Source organism: Bufo gargarizans, chromosome 4, assembly GCF_014858855.1.
Source record: "Bufo gargarizans isolate SCDJY-AF-19 chromosome 4, ASM1485885v1, whole genome shotgun sequence".
NCBI lineage: Eukaryota > Metazoa > Chordata > Amphibia > Anura > Bufonidae > Bufo > Bufo gargarizans.
This window is the reverse complement of record NC_058083.1, coordinates 328,289,681-328,310,518: the sequence shown is the minus strand read 5'-3', so window position 1 is coordinate 328,310,518 and position 20,838 is coordinate 328,289,681.

The following is a 20,838-nucleotide window of genomic DNA, read 5'->3' as shown; positions in this document are numbered from 1 at the left end:
TTCAAAATTCAAGGCATACTGAACCAGCATGGCTGCCAGAGCATCTTGCAGCGGCATGCTATTCCATCCGGTTTGCGTTTAGTTGGACCATCATTTATTTTTCAACAGGACAATGACCCCAAACACACCTCCAGGCTGTGTAAGGGCTATTTGACCATGAAGGAGAGTGATGGGGTGCTGCGCCAGATGACCTGGCCTCCACAGTCACCGGACCTGAACCCAATCGAGATGGTTTGGGGTGAGCTGGACCACAGAGTGAAGGCAAAAGGGCCAACAACTGCTAAGCATCTCTGGGAACTCCTTCAAGACTGTTGGAAGACCATTTCAGGTGACTACCTCTTGAAGCTCATCAAGAGAATGCCAAGAGTATGCAAAGCAGTAATCAAAGCAAAGGGTGGCTACTTTGAAGAACCTAGAATATGACATATTTTCAGTTGTTTCACACTTTTTTGTTATGTATATAATTCCACATGTGTTAATTCATAGTTTTGATGCCTTCAGTGTGAATCTACAATTTTCATAGTCATGAAAATAAAGAAAACTCTTTGAATGAGAAGGTGTGTCCAAACTTTTGGTCTGTACTGTACTTTCTAACCAGTGGCGTACACACAATCAATGGGGCCCCGGTGCGAAACTGATCCATGGGCCCCATGGGCCCCCCTCCACCCGGTCTCGGGAGGGGCATTTCCCCATCATCCCACCATCTTCTGGATAAAACATCCTACTACCCCTATACTGTGCCCTGTGGTCCCCAATAGTGCCCCCAATAATGTGCCAGTAACAAGTGCCTCTCTCCCCCCATGTGCCAGTATCAAGTGCCAACCCTCCATGTGCCAGTATCAAGTGCCAAAACCCCCATGTGCCAGTATCAAATGCCAAGCCCCCGTGTGCCAGTATCAAGTGCCAACCCCCCTTCATTTGCCAGTATCAAGTGCCAACCCCCCTCATTTGCCAGTTTGAAGTGCCAACGCCCCCTCATCTGCCAGTATGAAGTGCCAACCCCCCTCTATTTGCCAGTAAGAAGTGCCAACCACCACATTTGCCAGTAAGTGCCAAGTTGCCAACCCCCCATTTGCCAGTAAGAAGTGCCAACCCCCCTATTTGCCAGTAAGAAGTGCCAACCCCCTCCCCCTCATTTGCCAGTATAAAGTGCCTCCTCATGTCCCAGTAAAGTCCTGTATATAAAAAAAATAATAAACCCTTATACTTACCTCCTTAGCAGCGATGCAATGCAGGCCTTTTCTGGCCTGTGTCCCACACTGTATGGCTCTGGTGGCGCGATGACGTAATCGCGCCGCCTGCACCAGGCCCGCAGCCTATCAGAGGAACAGGGTAGGGAGACGCCTCCCTCCCCTGCCCGGCCGCAGCACAGCTATCTGTATCGCTGTCCTGAGGACGGCGATACAGATCACTATGAAGATGAATGCTTACACAATGGAAGCGTTCATCTCCCTGTCACCTGCCGCGGGCCCACACTTGAGTTTGAGTGGCATTACTGCAGGGGCCAGGGGTCCACAGACGGCCAGGCCCCCTGGAGTGCCAGGCCAGGTCACAACTGCGACCCCTGCGACCCCTGCATGTACGCCACTGTTTCCAACATAGAAATAATATTATAGTGTATTTGTATTGTGCAGCAGTTGTGTGCTGTTTTGCTGCGATACTGCAGCTAGATAGAGGGACAAACGCTATTGGAGCAACAGATTGCAACGGGAGTGATATACCGGTTGTCCCCCAAAAAACTGCTTGAAGGCTGCGATATACCTTCTTCCACAAAATCCTGACTGAGGGGTGCAATATACCTGTCTCTGCCAAATACTGATTGAGGGGTGCTATATACCTGTCTCCACCAAATACTGATTGAGGGGTGCTATATACCTGTTTCCGACAAATACTGCTTGAGGGGTGCTTTACACCTGCTTCCACAAAATACTGAATGAGGGGTGCCATGTGCCTGTTTCCGCCAAATACTGATTGAGGGTGCCATATACCTTCTTCCATAAAATACTGATTGAGGGGTGCTATTGCTATATACCTTCTTCCACCAAATACTGATTGAGGGCTACGATACACCTGCTTTCACAAAATACTGATTGAGGGGTGCCATATAGCTATGTCTGCCAAATTCTGATTAAGGGGTGCTATATACCTGTTTTTGTCAAATACTGATTGAGGGGTGCCATATACCTGTTTACGCCAAATACTGATTGAGGGGTGTCATATACCTTCTTCCAAAAAATACTGATTGAGGGGTGCTATATACCTTTTTCCACCAAATACTGATTGAGGGCTGCGACATACCTTCTTCCACAAATACTACTCTTCTCTACGGACTTAGACAGAGGGTTATTTAGAAAATGACAGGCAGAGGAAGAGGCAGACCATTCCGCAGGGATGTTAGGAGTCAGGCAGGTGCACCGTCAGAGGAGGATGGTGGCTAGGGGGAGAAGGAGGAGGAGCAAGGAGAGCAGGTTTTAAACTTTTCAGGGATCCCTGGTGTTGTCCGTGGCTGGGGGGGGGGGGGGAAAGAGGAGACCGAGGATGACATTCTCCTGGGCGATGAGCAGGAGCCAGGGCACTCCACCGCTTTAAATTTTGTGCAAATGTGGGCCTTCATGCTCCAGTGTAGACAGGTACACCTCTCCCCAATGGCCAATATCCAATAGCTCATACTCTACACACATACAATAGCAATACAATCCCAAATATAAATGTTGACTTTAGCATTAGTGGCAGTGGAGTACGTCTGACTATTCCAGGAAGGTGAGCAGCCTGTCGGATCCATACTGCCGCTAGTTTACCTATGCCCCCAGAATGACACTTCGTCCCCATTGACTATAATGGGGGGCGGGGGCGGAGTTCCGGCAGCAGCAAGGATGCACATGGCGACAGTCTAACTAAAAGCTCTGCATGTCGTAGTTTAAGTCCGGGGAACCTCCCGCAATGCGCTTCATTTCTGCTGCCGTAACTTAGCCATAGCCATCAACATTTCTACATAATCTAAACCACCAAACCAAAGATTATTAGTGCTTGAAAGCGAAATATTAGATATAAGGTTACCATTATAACATCTGATTATATGCTTGTTTTTTTATAATGCAGAGCATGTTGGAGCAGGGCTACGACCAGACCCGCTCCCATGCTGAAAAGAGGAGAATCGTCCGCAGGGTCGGGTATGAAATCTGGCAAGAACATGCTGGCCAGCACAAGCGTCTGGCCATTCTAAAAAAATGGTCTGACCTCAAGAGGAGGCATGAGGATTGAATACGTGAGATCCGGGACCAAAAACGTCCAGGTACAATGATTACTGAGTGTTGGAAGAAAGATACAAAAGTAATGTAAAGCAAATGTACGGTACATTTATGGTTTTATTTTTTTTACTTTTTACTTATTCAAATTTGTTATTATAGGTGTTCCCATTCCCTCAGTCAGGCACAGGCCTCTGCGTCAGAAGAGGAGCAGGCCGGATCCTCATGTCAGCAACATGCCCTTAGCCCCCCAAAGGAGGGCGAGTCGATGGAGTAACATGAGGGCGAACCTTCACCCCAACCCGCTTCCCCCCCAAGTTTCTCAGGAGGAGGACGACGAGGAGGAGGTAGTGACCACCCCCCACAAGGAGGGTAAATATGTGCTATGGCTGTTTTCAATCATTCACTGTTCAAACACACACGCTCACGTGTCAGTTTAGTCTTCACCACACATACTTTATTAGAGCAAGCAATAATAAGCATTTTAAAGCTTTACAAGTAATTCTTTCCTCAGCCCACACATATTGGATAATCTAAAGTACCATACTTACAGTTGCGTACAAGCAGGGTAACAAAAAAGTACTATCTCAACACTCTTTACAGTCTTTCAGAGGTCTGGTTCCTCTCTATGATTGTTCTGCATTCCGATCGCCTGTCAACACTGTATCTTTATAGCCTTTTCAACCACACCGTTATGAAAACCCAAAGATGTTGTTCGGGTGTGACCTGTCCCACCCAATGTCTCTATTCACTCTTCGAAACTTGACCCAAAATCATTTTTAAAGAAAACCTTCCTGAAACCTATTGTTATAGGTGTACAGATTCACAGAAAATAATCTCACTGAGGCATACATTCCCATTGAGACATATCTAGCATCCATGATTCTTCCCTTTGTGCTACTACAATGCACACAGCAATATCAATCCTTATTTTAAAAATTTTATAGATGTAAAAAAAGCATGAAACTATGAAGACCTAACTACAAGCACACGAGTAATTGAAAACAGCAACACTACTGTGACAACCACCTGCCAATCCCGCTGTACTATGCCAGCGTTGCGATACATGGCTCGTTTACTAGAGAGTATAGACTTCTGGAGCTGAATCCACTGTGAGCCCCATTGACCTTTAAGATTGGTTGGTGTTCTGCATATGATAGAAAACTATTTATATATCAATGAATTATATATAGGTAGTTATTTATTTTGGAATAATTCATTAGATTCTAGTGTTATTTAGGCAAAAAGTTAATGGTTATTTTGTAGATTAAATAATGAGTTTCTAGTGGTGACGTCTGATTTTAAAATTACAAAAATTACAAGAGCCCTCTCAGTCATACCAATAGTTAAAACTTTCTGTTACAGCTGACATAGCAGAGGTAAATTAGAACATGTATGCCAAAGACTATTCCGGCCACAATATACATCCAACAAATTGATTTGTCGACAGAACCCCAGAAGAAGTGCTTCTTAACAGTATGTGTGGCTCCTACAATCGCCATTAGCCAAAAGCTTGATACAATAATCACAAAATAACTTTTAATATGATGACAAATATTTTTTTTTTTTTACAGTACTGAAAGAAATGAAAAAAAAAAAAATGATGGACCTTTAGCGCAGAGCTCCAGGAGCAACATGCCAGATAATTGATGGAGTTGAAGCTCCAGTTCACAGACACATTGTGCATAATGGAGGAGAAACACACTAAGGCCATGGAGGTGCTTTTAAACCTCCATGACAAAATGAAAGCTTTGCCCTAGTGGGAATTGTTCTGTTAAAAAGTTTATTTTATTTTTATATTAACAAATATTTTATTGTTAAATCATATTGTTTCATTTTTTTTATTAAAAAATAATGAAGGTCTTTTAATAATTGTTAAACATTTGGTTACAGCAAAGGCCCCTAGAATAAATGTATTTTTTCATAAAACAATTAACTAATCATTTTTTATTTATTAAATGGGATAAATTATTAATGATTACAAACGATAACAAATTGATTTACAATAAATGATTATAATAAAAAATAAAACAGTAACAATGTTAAAACAATAAAATGGTAGGGGTAAGAACTAACCAGCATGGGTCTTCAATAGTGTAATTTTTATTTATACTTTGCATATTGTTGCATTGATTCTGCCGTACAGACAGAAACATGTGATTACATGAGTATATTAATTCTCTAACTGGCGACATGGCTTCAGCAACATCATATAGTACACAGTTTATACTGGACATTATAAAGTAGTGTTTATATATAATGTGCAAATGCATTACATAATTGCCAATAAGTAACAAACTAGAAAAGTATCTATACATATATACATGTTGCAATACGGCTCCATTCACAAAACCGGATTTCCACGCGGATAAGTATAAAGCCAGTCACACCCAACCATGTAGAGAGGTCAACACGGAAGTCAGCCATCCCTCCCAGGACGACAGACAGGACCATGTTCGAACCTAAATCTGCATGTAAACAAAAAAATAATTATATTCAGAATTAAAATAAATAATAAAAATTCAGTAGGTTCTTCAATCAGTCCTGTACAATGTTAACGGCACAAGACCTTTTGACAAGGGAAGGCCACATGCGGTCCACAACTTGCTACAGCGTGAACCACAACCTGGCTGCCAAAAACCACACTTATTTTAAAATAAAAAATTATAAAATAAAATAAAATAATGTAAAATAAGTTCATTTTGTGAATGAAGCCGAACAACGCATGATAATATATATATTTTTTAATTATTTATATACATATTTAACTGTCCAGTTTGTAACTCATCTTGTTTATGATTAGTGCAATTGTCTGTGTTATGTATATGCACCGCTTATCATATGTACAGCGCTATGGTATGAATGGCGCTTTAATAATTATTAAATAATAAAATAATAATAATAGTATGATGGCCACATGTAGCTTGGTCCAATTCAGCAGCATGGGCAGCAGCAGCAGTAGCAGCAGATGTTATTATGTAAAAAGGCCCAAATGTAACGCAACATGATCATAACATGCAGCATCATAAACATCAGGGTTACAGAAGTGGTCTAGTATGAGGGCCACGTGTAGCTTGGCCCAATTCAGCAGCATGGGCAGCAGTTTGTAACTCATCTTGTTTATGATTAGTGCAATTGTCTGTGTTATGTATATGCACCGCTTATCATATGTACAGCGCTATGGTATGAATGGCGCTTTAATAATTATTAAATAATATAATAATAGTATGATGGCCACATGTAGCTTAGTCCAATTCAGCAGCATGGGCAGCAGCAGCAGTAGCAGCAGATGTTATTATGTAAAAAGGCCCAAATGTAACGCAACATGATCATAACATGCAGCATCATAAACAGCAGGGTTACAGAAGTGGTCTAGTATGAGGGCCACATGTAGCTTGGCCCAATTCAGCAGCACGGGCAGCAGCAGCAGCAGTAGCAGCTGATGTTATTATGTAAAAAGGCCCAATTGTAACACAACATGATCATAACATGTAGCATCATCAACAGCAGGATTATAGAAGTGGTCCAGTATGAGGGCCACATGTAGCTTGGCCCAATTCAACAGCACAAGCAGCAGCAGATGTTATGTTAAAAGGGGCATAGAAAAATCAGCTTGATTATGACAAGCAGCAGCAGTAGCAGCAGCAGGAATATGTTCCCTGGAATGTCCACACCACCAAACCGGGGCAATGGCAAAATCAAAAGAATTCACCTCAGACCGCAACAGGATGTACCTTTGCAGCAGGAATGTGAATTAGTCATGAATGGAACCCCCACCAGACCATGTCCCCCATTTTTTTTTTTTTTTAAAGACTGTTTACAGTAGAGGTTTAATAGTGTAGAACAGTAATGGGTTAACATTTAAATTTATGGCAATATTTAAAGTTTAAATTGTTTCCTTGACAGCTATTTTAACTTTTGAACACACTCTATCTATGAGTAACTGAGAAGCAATTGACTACGCCAACACCATTCTGCTATAATGTTTAATATCTGTCCATATAAGACACATCAACTCTGTAGCAGACCAATGCATTAACGCAGCCTGCCGCACCGTGTGCTGATTTCTCCTAGCCAGAGGGCGGTAGGACTGGCAGGGTTGAGCAGCGGCTCTGTTTTCCTCCATTTGTCTGTGAGGGGGCATGTGTAACGCAGGTCGCCCCGCCCATACATGATCGGCGATGTACACTCTCAAGGCTAAGGAAATAGGCACAACCACATCCTCCTTTGATCGTCTGAGCCCAGAAGGCTGCCATGTGCTGGGTGTGTTAGTGTCCCCGGCTCTGCTGCTGGGGTCAGTTCCTCTCCCCCTGATACCACCAGGCGTACCCGGCCCCGTGTTGCTAGACCACAGGTTGCGCAGGATCCGCTTCAAGGGCAGCAGAGTGGGGCTGGTGCTGTCGGATTACGTGGTGAGGCATACACCAGCAGCGCAGCCCATCCTGGACCTAGTACCAGCACTGCCGTACAACATGGTGAAGTGGCGAGCACCAGAAGGGCAGTTGAAGCTGGTATGGTGGCACGTGCATTAGTTCCCCCGTCGCAGCTACCGCACAGACAGGCCCGTAGAGCCCCTAGAGTCCCTGAGGTGCTGGCAAACCCTGATTGGCAGCCCCCAACTTCAGCCGCGCCAGTAGTTCCCCCTTTCACCGCCCAGTCTGGAGTTCGGGTTGAGACAGCTCAGATCGGATCGGCACTGGGGTTTTTTGAGCTGTTCTTGACTGCGGAGCTCTTTCACACTTGCGTTGTCCGGATCCGGCGCGTACTCCACTTGCCGGAATTACACACCAGATCTGGAAAAACGCAAGTGACCTGAAAGCATTTGAAGACGGATCCGTCTTCAAAATGCGTTCAGTGTTACTATGGCAGCCAGGACGCTATTAAAGTCCCGGTTGCCATAGTAGTAGTGGAGAGCGGGGGAGCAGTATACTTACAGTCTGTGCGGCTCCCGGGGGGCTCCAGAATGACGTCAGAGCGCCCCATGCGCATGGATGACGTGCCATGTGATCATGTCATCCATGCGCGTGGGGCGCCCTGACGTCACTCTGGAGCGCCCCGGGAGCCACATGGACGGTAAGTATACTGCTCCCCCACTCCCCACTACACTTTACCATGGCTGCCGGGACATTAGCGTCCCGGCAGCCATGGTAACCATTCAGAAAAAGCTAAACGTCGGATCCAGCAATGCGCCGAAATGACGTTTAGCTTAAGGCCGGATCCGGATTAATGCCTTTCAATGGGCATTAATTCCGGATCCGGCCTTGCGGCAAGTCTTCAGGATTTTTGGCCGGAGCAAGCTGCGGTATTTTCTCCGGCCAAAAAACGTTCCTGTCCTGAACTGAAGACATCCTGATTAGAGTTGAGCGAACACCTGGATGTTCGGGTTCGAGAAGTTCGGCCGAACATCCCGGAAATGTTCGGGTTCGGGATCCGAACCCGATCCGAACTTCGTCCCGAACCCGAACCCCATTGAAGTCAATGGGGACCCGAACTTTTCGGCACTAAAAAGGCTGTAAAACAGCCCAGGAAAGAGCTAGAGGGCTGCAAAAGGCAGCAACATGTAGGTAAATCCCCTGCAAACAAATGTGGATAGGGAAATGAATTAAAATAAAAATTAAATAAATAAAAATTAACCAAAATCAATTGGAGAGAGGTTCCATAGCAGAGAATCTGGCTTCCCGTCACCCACCACTGGAACAGTCCATTCTCAGATATTTAGGCCCCGGCACCCAGGCAGAGGAGAGAGGTCCCGTAACAGAGAATCTGTCTTCATGTCAGCAGAGAATTAGTCTGCATGTCATAGCAGAGAATGAGGCTTCACGTCAGCCACCACTGCAACAGTCCATTGGCATATATTTAGGCCTAGCACACAGGCAGAGCAGAGAGGTCCCGTAACAGACAATCTGGCTTCATGTCAGCAGAGAATCAGTCTGCATGTCATAGCAGAGAATGAGGCTTCACGTCACCCACCACTGCAACAGTCCATTGGCATATATTTAGGCCTAGCACACAGGCAGAGCAGAGAGGTCCCGTAACAGACAATCTGGCTTCATGTCAGCAGAGAATCAGTCTGCATGTCATAGCAGAGAATGAGGCTTCACGTCACCCACCACTGCAACAGTCCATTGGCATATATTTAGGCCTAGCACACAGGCAGAGCAGAGAGGTCCCGTAACAGACAATCTGGCTTCATGACAGCAGAGAATTAGTCTGCATGTCATAGCAGAGAATGAGGCTTCACGTCAGCCACCACTGCAACAGTCCATTGGCATATATTTAGGCCCAGCACCCAGGCAGAGGAGAGAGGTCCCGTAACAGACAATCTGGCTTCATGTCAGCAGAGAATTAGTCTGCATGTCATAGCAGAGAATCAGGCTTCACGTCAGCCACCACTGCAACAGTCCATTGTCATAAATTTAGGCCCAGCACCCAGGCAGAGGAGAGAGGTCCCGTAACAGACAATCTGGCTTCATGTCAGCAGAGAATTAGTCTGCATGTCATAGCAGAGAATGAGGCTTCACGTCAGCCACCACTGCAACAGTCCATTGGCATATATTTAGGCCTAGCACACAGGCAGAGCAGAGAGGTCCCGTAACAGACAATCTGGCTTCATGACAGCAGAGAATCAGTCTGCATGTCATAGCAGAGAATCAGGCTTCACGTCAGCCACCACTGCAACAGTCCATTGTCATAAATTTAGGCCCAGAACCCAGGCAGAGGAGAAAGGTCCCGTAACAGACAATCTGGCTTCATGTCAGCAGAGAATCAGTCTTCATATCATAGCAGAGAATCAGGCTTCACGTCACCCACCACTGCAACAGTCAATTTTCATAAATTTAGGCCCAGAACCCAGGCAGAGGAGAAAGGTCCCGTAACAGACAATCTGGCTTCATGTCAGCAGAGAATCAGTCTTCATATCATAGCAGAGAATCAGGCTTCACGTCACCCACCACTGCAACAGTCAATTGTCATAAATTTAGGCCCAGCACCCAGGCAGAGGAGAGAGCTCCCGTAACAGAGGATCTGGCTTCATGTCAGCAGAGAATCAGTCTGCATGTCATAGCAGAGAATGAGGCTTCACGTCACCCACCACTGCAACAGTCCATTGGCATATATTTAGGCCTAGCACACAGGCAGAGGAGAGGTTCATTCAACTTTGGGTAGCCTCGCAATATAATGGTAAAATGAAAATAAAAATAGGATTGAATGAGGAAGTGCCCTGGAGTCCAATAATATATGGTTATGGGGAGGTAGTTAATGTCTAATCTGGACAAGGGACGGACAGGTCCTGTGGGATCCATGCCTGGTTCATTTTTATGAACGTCAGCTTGTCCACATTGGCTGTAGACAGGCGGCTGCGTTTGTCTGTAATGACGCCCCCTGCCGTGCTGAATACACGTTCAGACAAAACGCTGGCTGCCGGGCAGGCCAGCACCTCCAAGGCATAAAAGGCTAGCTCTGGCCACGTGGACAATTTAGAGACCCAGAAGTTGAATGGGGCCGAACCATCAGTCAGTACGTGGAGGGGTGTGCACACGTACTGTTCCACCATGTTAGTGAAATGTTGCCTCCTGCTAACACGTTGCGTATCAGGTGGTGGTGCAGTTAGCTGTGGCGTGTTGACAAAACTTTTCCACATCTCTGCCATGCTAACCCTGCCCTCAGAGGAGCTGGCCGTGACACAGCTGCCTTGGCGACCTCTTGCTCCTCCTCTGCCTTGGCCTTGGGCTTCCACTTGTTCCCCTGTGACATTTGGGAATGCTCTCAGTAGCGTGTCTACCAACGTGCGCTTGTACTCGCGCATCTTCCTATCACGCTCCAGTGCAGGAAGTAAGGTGGGCACATTGTCTTTGTAGCGTGGATCCAGCAGGGTGGCAACCCAGTAGTCCGCACAGGTTAAAATGTGGGCAACTCTGCTGTCGTTGCGCAGGCACTGCAGCATGTAGTCGCTCATGTGTGCCAGGCTGCCCAGGGATAAGGACAAGCTGTCCTCTGTGGGAGGCGTATCGTCATCGTCCTGCCTTTCCCCCCAGCCACGCACCAGTGATGGACCCGAGCTGCGTTGGGTGCCACCCCGCTGTGACCATGCTTCATCCTCATCCTCCTCCACCTCCTCCTCATCCTCGTCCTCCTCGTCCTCCAGTAGTGGGCCCTGGCTGGCCACATTTGTACCTGGCCTCTGCTGTTGCCAAAAACCTCCCTCTGAGTCACTTCGAAGAGACTGGCCTGAAAGTGCTAAAAATGACCCCTCTTCCTCCTCCTCCTCCTCCTCCTCCTGGGCCACCTCCTCTTCCATCATCGCCCTAAGTGTTTTCTCAAGGAGACATAGAAGTGGTATTGTAACGCTGATAACGGTGTCATCGCCACTGGCCATGTTGGTGGAGTACTCGAAACAGCGCAACAGGGCACACAGGTCTCGCATGGAGGCCCAGTCATTGGTGGTGAAGTGGTGCTGTTCTGTAGTGCGACTGACCCGTGCGTGCTGCAGCTGAAACTCCACTATGGCCTGCTGCTGCTCGCACAGTCTGTCCAGCATGTGCAAGGTGGAGTTCCACCTGGTGGGCACGTCGCATATGAGGCGGTGAGCGGGAAGGCCGAAGTTACGCTGTAGCGCAGACAGGCGAGCAGCAGCAGGATGTGAACGCCGGAAGCGCGAACAGACGGCCCGCACTTTATGCAGCAGCTCTGACATGTCGGGGTAGTTGTGAATGAACTTCTGCACCACCAAATTCAGCACATGCGCCAAGCAAGGGATGTGCGTCAAATTGGCTAGTCCCAGAGCTGCAACGAGATTTCGCCCATTATCACACACCACCAGGCCGGGCTTGAGGCTCACCGGCAGCAACCACTCGTCGGTCTGTTGTTCTATACCCCGCCACAACTCCTGTGCGGTGTGGGGCCTGTCCCCCAAACATATGAGTTTCAGAATGGCCTGCTGACGTTTACCCCGGGCTGTGCTGAAGTTGGTGGTGAAGGTGTGTGGCTGACTGGATGAGCAGGTGGAAGAAGAGGAGGAGGAAGCCGAGAAGGAGGAGGTGGCAACAGGAGGCAAAGAATGTTGCCCTGCGATCCTTGGCGGCGGAAGGACGTGCGCCAAACAGCTCTCCGCCTGGGGCCCAGCTGCCACTACATTTACCCAGTGTGCAGTTAGGGAGATATAGCGTCCCTGGCCGTGCTTACTGGTCCACGTATCTGTGGTTAGGTGGACCTTGCTACAGATGGCGTTGCGCAGTGCACACTTGATTTTATGGGATACTTGGTTGTGCAGGGAAGGCACGGCTCTCTTGGAGAAGTAGTGCCGGCTGGGAACAACATACTGTGGGACAGCAAGCGACATGAGCTGTTTGAAGCTGTCTGTGTCCACCAGCCTAAATGACAGCATTTCATAGGCCAGTAGTTTAGAAATGCTGGCATTCAGGGCCAGGGATCGAGGGTGGCTAGGTGGGAATTTACGCTTTCTATCAAATGTTTGTGAGATGGAGAGCTGAACGCTGGCGTGTGACATGGTTGAGACGCTTGGTGACGGAGGTGGTGGTGGTGGTGGTGTTGGTGGTACATCCCCTGTTTGCTGGGCGGCAGGTGCCAACGTTCCTCCAGAGGCGGAGGAAGAGGCCGAGGCGGCAGCAGCAGAATAGGCCGAGGCGGCAGCAGCAGAAGAGGTAGCAGGGGGAGCCTGAGTGACTTCCTTGGTTTTAAGGTGTTTACTCCACTGCAGTTCATGCTTTGCATGCAGGTGCCTGGTCATGCAGGTTGTGCTCAGGTTCAGAACGTTAATGCCTCGCTTCAGGCTCTGATGGCACAGCGTGCAAACCACTCGGGTCTTGTCGTCAGCACATTGTTTGAAGAAGTGCCATGCCAGGGAACTCCTTGAAGCTGCCTTTGGGGTGCTCGGTCCCAGATGGCGGCGGTCAGTAGCAGGCGGAGTCTCTTGGCGGCGGGTGTTCTGCTTTTGCCCACTGCTCCCTCTTTTGCTACGCTGTTGGCTCGGTCTCACCACTGCCTCTTCCTCCGAACTGTGAAAGTCAGTGGCACGACCTTCATTCCATGTGGGGTCTAGGACCTCATCGTCCCCTGCATCGTCTTCCACCCAGTCTTGATCCCTGACCTCCTGTTCAGTCTGCACACTGCAGAAAGACGCAGCAGTTGGCACCTGTGTTTCGTCATCATCAGAGACATGCTGAGGTGGTATTCCCATGTCCTCATCATCAGGAAACATAAGTGGTTGTGCGTCAGTGCATTCTATGTCTTTCACCGCTGGGGAAGGGCTAGGTGGATGCCCTTGGGAAACCCTGCCAGCGGAGTCTTCAAACAGCATAAGAGACTGCTGCATAACTTGAGGCTGAGACAGTTTCCCTGGTATGCATGGGGGTGATGTGACAGACTGATGGGGTTGGTTTTCAGGCGCCATCTGTGCGCTTTCTGCAGAAGACTGGGTGGGAGATAATGTGAACGTGCTGGATCCACTGTCGGCCACCCAATTGACTAATGCCTGTACCTGCTCAGGCCTTACCATCCTTAGAACGGCATTGGGCCCCACCATATATCGCTGTAAATTCTGGCGGCTACTGGGACCTGAGGTAGTTGGTACACTAGGACGTGTGGATGTGGCAGAACGGCCACGTCCTCTCCCAGCACCAGAGGGTCCACTAACACCACCACGACCATGTCCACGTCCGCGTCCCTTACTAGATGTTTTTCTCATTGTTATGGTTCACCACAACAACAAATATATTATTTGGCCCAATGTATTGTATTCAAATTCAGCGGGATATAAATTTGAGGCCTAGTATTTAGGCGCTGGGTGACCGGTATGGATTTAGTGACAGAATTAGACTTGGAAATGCACAGAAGCGTGTGTGTGTGAAGTTATTCTGAATGACCCAATGTGCACCTTGAATATTATATACCCTTTTAGGGATAGATTTCAAATAGCTCTGATATAGCAGAAACCACTAAATTATGAAATTGCTAAATTGGGAATTGTACTTCAACCCAGAACAAAAAATGTGCTTTGACGGACACTAAATATCTTGCCCAGCAACAACAGTACAACGGTGGGTAACGAGAGATTTAGAGGGAATTAAATTTGAGGCCTAGTATTTAGGCGCTGGGTCACCGGTATGGATTTAGTGACAGAATTAGACTTGGAAATACACAGTAGCGGGTGTGTGTGAAGTTATTCTGAATGACCCTATGTGCACCTTCAATATTATATACCCTTTTAGGGATAGATTTCAAATAGCTCTGATATAGCAGAAACCACTAAATTATGAAATTGCTAAATTGGGAATTGTACTTCAACCCAGAACAAAAAATGTGCTTTGACGGACACTAAATATCTTGCCCAGCAACAACAGTACAGCGGTGGGTAACGAGAGATTTAGAGGGAATTAAATTTGAGGCCTAGTATTTAGGCGCTGGGTCACCGGTATGGATTTAGTGACAGAATTAGACTTGGAAATACACAGTAGCGGGTGTGTGTGAAGTTACTCTGAATGACCCTATGTGCACCTTCAATATTATATACCCTTTTTGGGATAGATTTCAAAGAGCTCTGATATAGCAGGAACCACTAAATTATGAAATTGCTAAATTGGGAATTGTATTTCAACCCAGAACAAGAAATGTGCTTGAACGGACACTAAATAACTCGCCCAGCTACAGCACTAGGGACAGATTTAGCTGGATATAAATTTGAGGCCTAGTATTTAGGCGCTGGGTGACAGGTATGGGTTTAGTGACAGAATTAGACTTGGAAATACACAGTAGCGGGTGTGTGTGAAGTTATTCTGAATGACCCTATGTGCACCTTCAATATTATATACCCTTTTAGGGATAGATTTCAAATAGCTCTGATATAGCAGAAACCACTAAATTATGAAATTGCTAAATTGGGAATTGTACTTCAACCCAGAACAAAAAATGTGCTTTGACGGACACTAAATATCTTGCCCAGCAACAACAGTACAGCGGTGGGTAACGAGAGATTTAGAGGGAATTAAATTTGAGGCCTAGTATTTAGGCGCTGGGTCACCGGTATGGATTTAGTGACAGAATTAGACTTGGAAATACACAGTAGCGGGTGTGTGTGAAGTTATTCTGAATGACCCTATGTGCACCTTCAATATTATATACCCTTTTTGGGATAGATTTCAAATAGCTCTGATATAGCAGGAACCACTAAATTATGAAATTGCTAAATTGGGAATTGTACTTCAACCCAGAACAAAAAATGTGCTTTGACGGGCACTAAATAACTTTCCCAGCTACAACAGGACAACGGTAACGAGAGATTTAGAGGGATTTAAATTTGAGGCCTAGTATTTAGGCGCTGGGTGACAGGTATGGGTTTAGTGACAGAATTAGACTTGGAAATACACAGTAGCGGGTGTGTGTGAAGTTATTCTGAATGACCCTATGTGCACCTTCAATATTATATACCCTTTTTGGGATAGATTTCAAATAGCTCTGATATAGCAGAAACCACTAAATTATGAAATTGCTAAATTGGGAATTGTACTTCAACCCAGAACAAAAAATGTGCTTTGACGGACACTAAATATCTTGCCCAGCAACAACAGTACAGCGGTGGGTAACGAGAGATTTAGAGGGAATTAAATTTGAGGCCTAGTATTTAGGCGCTGGGTCACCGGTATGGATTTAGTGACAGAATTAGACTTGGAAATACACAGTAGCGGGTGTGTGTGAAGTTACTCTGAATGACCCTATGTGCACCTTCAATATTATATACCCTTTTTGGGATAGATTTCAAAGAGCTCTGATATAGCAGGAACCACTAAATTATGAAATTGCTAAATTGGGAATTGTATTTCAACCCAGAACAAGAAATGTGCTTGAACGGACACTAAATAACTCGCCCAGCTACAGCACTAGGGACAGATTTAGCTGGATATAAATTTGAGGCCTAGTATTTAGGCGCTGGGTGACAGGTATGGGTTTAGTGACAGAATTAGACTTGGAAATACACAGTAGCGGGTGTGTGTGAAGTTATTCTGAATGACCCTATGTGCACCTTCAATATTATATACCCTTTTAGGGATAGATTTCAAATAGCTCTGATATAGCAGAAACCACTAAATTATGAAATTGCTAAATTGGGAATTGTACTTCAACCCAGAACAAAAAATGTGCTTTGACGGACACTAAATATCTTGCCCAGCAACAACAGTACAGCGGTGGGTAACGAGAGATTTAGAGGGAATTAAATTTGAGGCCTAGTATTTAGGCGCTGGGTCACCGGTATGGATTTAGTGACAGAATTAGACTTGGAAATACACAGTAGCGGGTGTGTGTGAAGTTATTCTGAATGACCCTATGTGCACCTTCAATATTATATACCCTTTTTGGGATAGATTTCAAATAGCTCTGATATAGCAGGAACCACTAAATTATGAAATTGCTAAATTGGGAATTGTACTTCAACCCAGAACAAAAAATGTGCTTTGACGGGCACTAAATAACTTTCCCAGCTACAACAGGACAACGGTAACGAGAGATTTAGAGGGATTTAAATTTGAGGCCTAGTATTTAGGCGCTGGGTGACAGGTATGGGTTTAGTGACAGAATTAGACTTGGAAATACACAGTAGCGGGTGTGTGTGAAGTTATTCTGAATGACCCTATGTGCACCTTCAATATTATATACCCTTTTTGGGATAGATTTCAAATAGCTCTGATATAGCAGAAACCACTAAATTATGAAATTGCTAAATTGGGAATTGTACTTCAACCCAGAACAAAAAATGTGCTTTGACGGACACTAAATATCTTGCCCAGCAACAACAGTACAGCGGTGGGTAACGAGAGATTTAGAGGGAATTAAATTTGAGGCCTAGTATTTAGGCGCTGGGTCACCGGTATGGATTTAGTGACAGAATTAGACTTGGAAATACACAGTAGCGGGTGTGTGTGAAGTTACTCTGAATGACCCTATGTGCACCTTCAATATTATATACCCTTTTTGGGATAGATTTCAAAGAGCTCTGATATAGCAGGAACCACTAAATTATGAAATTGCTAAATTGGGAATTGTATTTCAACCCAGAACAAGAAATGTGCTTGAACGGACACTAAATAACTCGCCCAGCTACAGCACTAGGGACAGATTTAGCTGGATATAAATTTGAGGCCTAGTATTTAGGCGCTGGGTGACCGGTATGGATTTAGTGACAGAATTAGACTGGGATATGGCCAAAAAATGAACAGACTATTGCTGGTTAAATGCACTTGGTGTGACAGCTTCACCCTGATGTAGGCTTTAGCCAAAAAACAACCACACCATTGAGGGTTAAATGCACTTGGTCGCAGCTTGTGCTGGCGCACCACAAGACACAAAATGGCCGCCGATCACCCCAGAAAAATGAGACTGACAAACGGTCTGTGCAGCCTAAAAACAGTGAGCAATTGAGGATCAGCAGCTCAATGATCCACAGCTGCAGATCGATCAGTTAATCAAGTCCTTTGGAGGAGTTAATCTGCCTAATCTCGCCCTACTGTCGCAGCCGCAACCTCTCCCTACGCTAATCAGAGCAGAGTGACGGGCGGCGCTATGTGACTCCAGCTTAAATAGAGGCTGGGTCACATGGTGCTCTGGCCAATCACAGCCATGCCAATAGTAGGCATGGCTGTGATGGCCTCTTGGGGCAAGTAGTATGACGCTTGTTGATTGGCTGCTTTGCAGCCTTTCAAAAAGCGCCAAGAAAGCGTCACAAAAGCGCGAAGAAAGCGACGAACACCGAACCCGAACCCGGACTTTTACGAAAATGTCCGGGTTCGGGTCCGTGTCACGGACACCCCAAAATTCGGTACGAACCCGAACTATACAGTTCGGGTTCGCTCATCCCTAATCCTGATGCATCCTGAACGGATTTCTCTCCATTGAGAATGCATTAGGATAAAACTGATCAGGATTCTTCCAGCATAGAGCCCCGACGATGCCACTCAATTTATAGCCGCCAACCCGGGAAGCTTTTATGCCCAGTCTTTCCGGTGGAAACACGTTCAAGTTTCCGAATTTAAAACTTTTCTGGGCCTTCTCCTCAACATGGGCCTGACAAAAAAGCATGAATTGCGGTCATATTCGTCCACGAACGCAATTCATCACATGCCCATGTTCTCTGCTGCCATGTCCAGGACACGATTTGAGACCATCCTACGTTTCCTGCACTTTAGTGACAGCAGCAGCTCTCGTCCCAGAGGCCACCCAGCTTTTGACCGGCTCCACAAAATTCGGCCCCTCATAGACCACTTTAGCACCAAATTTGCAGATTTGTATACCCCTGAGCAAAACATCTGCATAGACAAGTCCCTTATACATTTTACCGGGCGCCTTGGCTACAAACAATACATCCCAAGCAAGCGCACCCAGTATGGGGTCAAATTGTATAAGCTCTGTGAAAGGGCCACAGGCTATACGCACAAATTTCGAGTGTATGAGGGTAAAGATCAGACCCTGGAGCCGGTCGGTTGCCCTGACTACCTGGGTAGCTGTGGGAAGACAGTCTGGGACTTGGTGTCACCCTTATTTGGCAAGGGGTACCATCTTTATTTGGAGAATTTTTACACAAGTGCCCCTCTTCAGGCATTTGTTTTTAGAACAGATTAGCTGCTGTGGCACCGCGCGACCTAGTCGACGGGGCTTCCCCCAACGGCTCGTTACCACCCGTCTTGCAAGGGGGAGAGGGCTGCCTTGTGTAACGAAGAACTGCTCGCGGTGAAATGGAGAGACAAGCATGACGTTTACATGCTCTCCTCCATTCACGCAGACACGACAATCGAAATTGAATGAGCAACTGGAGTCATTGAAAAGCCCCTCTGTGTCCACAACTATAATTCGCTCATGGGAGGGGTGGACTTCAATGACCAGATGTTGGCTCCTTATTTACTTTCTCACAGGACCAGACGCTGGTATAAGAAGGTGTCTGTATATTTAATTCAATTGGCACTGTACAATAGTTTTGTTCTCTACAGTAAGGCTGGGAGAACAAGATCCTTCCTCAAATTTCAGGAAGGGATCATCGAGAACCTCCTGTATCCAGGAGGTTCCGTGGCCCCAACCACAAGTGTAGTGAGCCGTCTACATGAGCGTCATTTCCCCAATGTCGTTGCTGGTACCTCAAACCAATCGCCACCCCAAAAAAAATGTTGTGTTTGTAGCAGGAGTGGAATAAGGCATGACACCCGCTATTTTTTGTTCGTACTGCCCTGACCACCCTGCCCTATGCTTAGGGGAGTGTTTCCAGAAGTACCACACACAGGTACACTATTAGTATAGGGATTGCGTCACACAGGACAGGCACACAGGGCTCTTAGGGCCCTTTCACTCACAGCTGCTACAAACCTCTCCTTTCACCTGGGACAAAGTGCATAATGTACTTCGCCACATCTCTGGGCGATTTGCGCTTTGCACATTGTCCCATGGGGAAGGAGAGGTTTGTCCTATAAAGGTAAAAAAAAAAATCACAGGTAAGCAAAAAAATTTTGTTCCAAAAGTTCAATAAACTTTTTCAAAGTTTATGTTCTGTTTCAAATGTTGTCTAAAGTTAATGTTAATACATTTATTGCGTTGCGGCCTGTCAGATTACACAAAAGTCAGTGTATGCGGTGCTGCAAGACGAGATTTCTCCTCTGCAGTAAAAAAGATACGTTTGCCGAGACTTATGAGCTGAGGGTCAGTGTTCATATGCTTTGGCAAACACTTTGTATAAAAAAAATATAATAATTCCGGCAATGATTTATTCATCCACATCGATTGATGTGAATGGAGAAATCGGGTTTGCCAGGGCATACAAGCTGAGTGGGTTTGGATGTTGGTCGGAGCTCCTATGTCCTGGCAGATGCCTTTCCCCTCCTTTTTTTTTTTTTACGCATTTTTTTGGCAGAGATTTTTTCACCCACATTGATCGATGCGAATGAAGAAATCTGTGCCGTTTATTTTTTCTTTCAGCCCGGAGGCTGAACGGAAAAAAAAATATCTCATTACCCGTATGCTCAATATAAGGAGAGTAGCAGAAACTCCTAATGCTGGCCATACATGTAATGATTGCGGAGACCCTTAAATGCCAGGGCAGTGCAAACGCTCCACAAATGACCCCATTTTGGAAAGAAGACACCCCAAGGTATTCGCTGAGGGGCATATTGAGTCCATGAAAGATTGAACTTTTTGTCCCAAGCTAGCAGAAAGACTTTGTGAAAAAAAAAATAATAATTTCCGCTAACTTGTGCCCAAAAAAATTGTGCCCAAAAAAAAAATCTTCTATGAACTCGCCATGCTGCACCTAGGCTGAAAAAAGTGTCACAGATGTGGTAGTGCCGTATTTAGGAGAAGTAGGGCAATGCGTTTTGGGGTTTCTTTTTACATATACCCATGCTGGGTGAGAGAAATAGCTCTGTCAAATGACAACTTTGTATAAAAAAATGGGAAAAGTTGACTTTTACAGAGATATTTCTCTCACCCAGTAAGGGTATATGTAAAAATACACCCCAAAACACATTGCCCTACTTCTTCTGCACACCACATGTGTGACACTTTTTTGCAGCCTAGGTGCACAAAGGGGCCCAAATTCTAAAGAGCA